We start from the raw sequence: 6,251 nt of genomic DNA on the forward strand, positions 1-6,251 counted from the left end.
ATTTCTGTGGTTTTATGTAATCTTAAAATAAAGAACTCTACTGTTTGGTGGTTTGGATTTTTTAAAATTATTTTTCATTCAGTTTTAAGACAGCTGTGCTGGTGAAAACACTGACTTTCCTACTGCAAATAAGTTTAAAAACAGAATGAGGTTGGGGATTTCCTGAACAGCCTCAAGGAGTATCTGAAAGATGCAGATGTAATAAAAGTTGGTGTCCTGCTAACTTACAGATTCTGAAAAAAAAATTAATTCTGCCTGCTGGTTAAGCACACTAAATTCTGTAAAAACTTGATGCAAGGCCACAGCATCCCATCCACAGATTTACAGGGCTTTACTTCCAAACAGCATGGCATAAAATATTGTTTCGGTTTTATAGTTGTTAATAACTATATGTTTTAACATCCAGGAGAGGATGTAAGAGTGAGGACTGTGTCACAGAAATCTTAACTTCCCTGTATATTGTTTATATATAAACTTTTATCATAGATTTGCTAGTGCTGTAAAGAGTCTATTTAAATAGATTTGTTAAGAGCATATCTCCATTATTTGGCTTAGTCTTGTAATTTGGCTTAGTCTTGTACCAAGACTTCAGATGCTATCAGCATGTGCTAATACTGGCAGAACATTCATCAGATTAAATGTCACTTCTAATGGAGCTGTGTTTTGTAAATGATAGTGGCTGGTGGGAGGAATGTACAGACCCAAACTAATGGAAATGCCTGGTTAGCATCTGACCACTAGATAACCCTGAGACAGGGACTAGCCCCAGACACTTATCTTTGTGAGAGATGCCTCATTCTGACTTCAAAAGTAAAATGAAGTCTATAATTTTCTTATCTAAAAATAACAGAGCGTGGTTATGCTGAAATACCAGCGTAACAGGGACTGTATCAACGCTGCTTTTCTGTGATTTGTTTTCTGCGAACACTTACTTTACTAAGTACGTCAGACTTCAGAGTATGAACCAGCCTGCTGCAACAAGGATACAGCTGTCCCGAGCAGGAGGGCAAGTGGAGTGCCTGGCTTGAGTGCCCATTACAAAGTATTTTCCTTGTTGTGCCTCAGCATATACTTGGAGCCAGGCAAGACTTTGAAAGACAATGATCTCTTCCAGGCTCCATTCTTTCCTGGGAATTTGACCATTGTCCACCATCACAGGCTTAAAGCTAGTCAGGGTTATCAGCAGTAAATCAGTTTTTTTAAAGTCAAATAAATCAGCTGGTCTTCACAGGAGAGTGATGGTGTTTATGGCCTTTAGGTATCCCAGAAATGCATCACTCCCTCTGCCTGTGCTGCGAAGCTAGTAGCTCTGGCTGTCTCCTCTACTGGCCCCTTCTCCCTCCTGGTGGCCTCTGAGCTCCACATGAGCTCAATACACAGTGCCAACCATCTGCTTTTCCTGCCTTGTGGGTAGGAAAGTTGTACTCTGCCTGGTACCTGTGCAGGCCTTCAAATGCATTCCACCAGCTCAAGCAACTTGGGTGAAAATTGGGAGTAGGGTGGGGGGAAAATCAAACTCCTTTTGCACATGAGGATAGGAGGCTGGGCTGAACAGGGTCCCCAGGGGCTCAGAGTGCCAGTCGGGTGTAGTTTTTGAGCCCATCCTGTAGCGCACAAGCTATGAAACTTAGCTGCTGGGTGTCTGAGGTCCTGTAGGTGCTCAGTGCATCGTGCAAAATTTGCCAGCATGTCCTGAGGTGCAGTGCAGGTTCCCTAAGGGACCTGTTTTTGTTGGTGCAACAGGCAGAATGGCTCCTGTCCACCTGGGCCTGTGTAGGCTTTGGGCCAGGGGCCATGCATGGAGGTAGCTGAGGGACCACAGCTCCCTAGCACACGTACCCCAGCCCTGTGTCATCGCTGGTGGGGGGGATGGGCAGGCCATGGCCAAGGTCTCAGGATGTTTGGCCTTTCCTGAAGGGATTTGAACCCACTGCTCTCCCACTCTGCTCCATGTGGGCACAGGTGCCGCATCTCCCGCCCCACAGTCCACGCATGTAGCTGAAGCACACACTCAATTAGAAAAGCTGCTGCGAGTGATGGAGTTTGTAGTTTGGAGTTTAGAGTTTGAAGGCACAAGTGTGTGGAGAAGCAAGCCATTAGGCATTATTGTATACACAGAAATGGTTTCTGGCTCTGGCAAAAGCTGATGGCTTAGAGTTCTTGTGTGTAGACCCTCTTCCATAGACATTCCCTTATGGTGAATGCAGATGATGAGATATGGGACGAGAAAGACTTGGCATGATTCAGGAGAGGCTCAGTGTCAAAGAAGCACAGGATAGCAGTCAACTGAGGCAAAATGACAGTAGATTAGGGAGATGACTGGATGAGAAGAAAGAGGGTGTTTTGCTTTCCCTGCAGAGAGAGCAATCACTGAAGAAAAAAAAATTATGTGAGGCAGGGCCCTGATTGCCAGATAAGATGTGCTCAATGCCCCAACTCTCTAGTGAGAGTCTCTGCCAAGAAACAACTGCACAAATGTAGCCATTGTGACCCTTGAACCACACAAAGCAGTTGCAGTCTCCAGCTCCCAGTTTTGCCGGGTGACCTCACCTCAGGAGCCAGCACTGCAGATGGTCGTCTCCCTGGCACATCCTATTGCTCAGCACCGTGGCAGCTGAAAAATCAAACTCAGGACTGCCACCCCAAGAGGGGGGGTAGATGGTAATGCAGTCTATGCAGAACAGATTCTGAAAGCTGCTCCCAAAACGGGAACTTTATTGAACTTCAGGTGCTGCCACACGGAGCATCATCATGTCCACAGCTCTCTGCTGACTGCCTGCCATGAAGGACAACTCCCTGAGCAGGACTGAGTGCTAAAGGGTCTCAGGTTTTGCAGTCCAAGAGGATATGGATAAAGTTGTACCAGTAGTTGGTACCAGTGGCCCATGCTATCCTCCTCACTGCACCACATCTTTAATTCCGCAGACAGAAAAAACACTAAAATAAGCAAAGCTGCAGATGTAATTTTGAGGCAAAGCAGGGCTGGGTACTTGTTCCTGTATTGCGGAAGGGGTGGTCTGTGCAGAGGTTATCCTCAGTTTTATAGCTCCCTATTCATGAAACCACCAAGGCTGTAATGGAAGGGGACATGAGGGTAAGGGTCACAGCTGAAAACTATTTTTTTCATACTAAGCAAATTTTTTTATATGTCAAATGCTGAGGAAAACTTCCATCATTACCTTGTATTAGCTGGGGAATCCCAGAGAGCGAGGGATTCACACTGGGCAGATATTCCCTCCACTTACTTGATTATTTTCTTTTAGTTACTGAAATATGTGTAAGTTTTAAAATGGCCCTGAAACTGATTTCCTTGAAATATATAACAAAGTGTCTTCAGCTGAACAGTGGGAATGCCTCCAGAAGATGCTACGGACACACTGGGGGAAAATGACATGGCAAACAGTTTGTTCTGCAGGATGCTGGGGGTGGGAGGGTTTATAGCCCTCCCAACTCAGCTCCAAACTGGTTTCTGACCTACGATTCAAATGTTTCATCAGAGTATTTATCTTAAATCTGTTATCTCTAGCAAATAAAACTCAGGGATGAGCTATCACCTCCCCATGATTAAGCAACAAACTGGATTGATTCCCTGGCTTATGATTATCCAAGATCTTTGGAGCACGGCTAAAGTTTAAACCCTGGGGGAGCACAAGAGTTTGAGAGGACAGTGCTGGTACCAACTGACAGGTCTCCCTCAGGCCAGCCTTGAATACAGCCTCCTGAAGGGGCCAACTTCATTAGAGAGGCAATGCTGGGAATTTTTCGTAAGGGGAAGAAATCAAGGGAAGCAAGAAAGGCACCAGCTTGAATAGCATGGGTGGCAGGAGAAGGTGGTGAAGGCAACCAGCCAGGCCAGGGGTCACCCAGGGAGACTATCACAGCCCTGCCGCTAGTAGCCAGCCCAGGGCCCTGCTGCAGCCCGTGCACTCCTGCTGCCCAGTGCCATGTCACTGCCCCCAAGCTACTCCCAGCAGCTCAGTGTCTGCCACCACCCTGTGTCCCACATCTGCACCCAGAAACCACATCTCCAGCAGGAGAAGGGTGAAATGCTAGTAGTGTTAGTTAGTAGTTGGATTTACTGCACTTTGGGTAAATGGCTGTTGGCTGAGGCAGATGAAGCCCAGACTACAGCGGGAAAACAGCTGGAGCCGATCTCAAAGATGTGTCATGAACAAGGGGTGGAGGATCATTCTCACACCACTGTTCTTCATATAATGAGCATTTAAATATTTGACACCATGTGAAAACAGACCAAGCAGAGTGACCTTACAGCATCCTTGAAGCTGTTAGGATGTTCTTACCAAAGAAAAGGAAGATAGTATGGAACTGACACAGGTCTTCTCTCACATGAAAATTTCCCTCACAGCTTGAACAGAGGCAACCACCTGCTAAATTTTCTGGCTTACTCTGCTCATGTTACTTCATCAGATTAGTTCAAAACACTTATGAGATATTCAAAATCAATTTTTCAAAACATACAGTTAGATAAAAAAAATTTTAGCTGCCTTCAAATCTTCACCCCTTTCTGTTGTCTTCTCTTCCATTAAAATCCAAGACAATTCCTGCACACTGGTTTCAAATTAGAAGGACACGTAAGTACCTTGCACATGTTGAGCACAACACAGTATGATGAGCTGGGAAAGAAACCACAGTAAAACTGGACTTGTAAATTAATCCAAGTCTATATAGAAGTATAATTAGCTGTTCAAGGATTAAGGAAATCTTTTAAAGGAGATACTTAAGCAAAAGTTCTGCTAAAAAAAATCCTGAGCATTCAAGGCCCTCACTAACCAGCTTCTAAGAGATAATGTGTATAATTTACCAAGGATCTCACCATTTTATTGTGATGCCCTTCCTACAAAACCCACTGATAACTTCTAGTGCAGTCTGTCATCCCACTGTACTGAATTTATCTGGGATAGAGGTAATTTTCTTCATAGCAGCTGCTGCAGTGCTAAGTTTGGATTTGTGACCTAAGCAGTGTTGGTAACACAGGGACACGTTTGTCATTGCTGAACAGTGCTTACATAGTGTGAAGACTTTTTCTGCTTCTCATATTGTCCTCCCAGCAAAAAGTTGGGAGGGGACACAGTCAGGACACTAAATCCACAGTGCAAAATCTAAATGGAAGGGCAGAACATGGTGCTGTCCCAGAGTGTCTTTACTTATTTTTCAGATGTTCTATTCAGGTTTTTCACTGAGAAGGGGAATTTTGCCCTATGACAAAACAAAAAGAATACTTTTGAAGCACCTGAAGGGAAGAGAAACATTCCGGATGTAATCTGGTGTGAGGAACAAGAAAATAATTTGAGGTAGAAAGCTCCAGAGCAGCAAGGTTCTGCTGTAAACACAGTTTTAGGCTCCTGAAAGCTGATTTATTGCATCAGCTGGAGTTTGGGATTATCAGAAAAGGACAATGTGACACAATATGTGATGGTGTGGAAGAGAAGTTGTTCTTTTTAAAATTGTTCTGGAAGAGAATGTGCTGAATGCACTGCTCAGTCTGAGCTTACAAAATTATCTGCTGTGTATTAGGGAGAAATAATCTGTGAGGAATGTTTGCTGCATGGGAAAGAATTTGTACCACAAAGAAATTAGCAGTTAGTACCACCAGGGTTTATTTCAAAGCGCCTCCTTTGAAAAGCCCTGCCCCTCAGATAAGCCCTCTTTGTTTCTCTCCCACACCTACCTTTTCCTGCTGTGCTCTATAGCCAGATTGAGGGATCAACAGGAATAGAAATACTCCACTGTGCCGCCTACTCATCCAGCAGATGCTCTTTTCTTTAGAAGAGTTGAAGTTTGACAATATCTCACCTGAGTGCATTAAGTTTATTTGCAGAGTGTTAGGAAAGAAATCCAGGTTTTCAAAGGGAAGGGAAATTTTCCTTCAGCATTTTCTGTTTTCTTTATTTACCTTGGTGACTGAGTGATTTTTAGTTTTTATGGCTGGCTCTGTCTGCCACAACAGATAAGGTTCCAAATCACAGTGACAGAGGAATGGCAGGCATTTTCCCCACTGTCGTTGAAAACAGAATTGGTTTATTACCTTTATTACCAACAGCTGACCAGCTACTTCCCTCGAGGCACCAAAGGTTTAATGCATTTCTTGAAGAAGAACCATTAAATCTTTTCCTTCTGCATAGGAAAGCACGACCCGTGCTTCCCAGCCTGCCTCCTGCCTGCAGTGGGCCCTGCCGATGGGGTGACCCCTGCACCTCCACCTTGGAATAAAGGGTATTTAGGGGGGGGGG

Source organism: Athene cunicularia, assembly GCF_003259725.1.
Source record: "Athene cunicularia isolate RWA chromosome 2 unlocalized genomic scaffold, athCun1 chr2_part1, whole genome shotgun sequence".
NCBI lineage: Eukaryota > Metazoa > Chordata > Aves > Strigiformes > Strigidae > Athene > Athene cunicularia.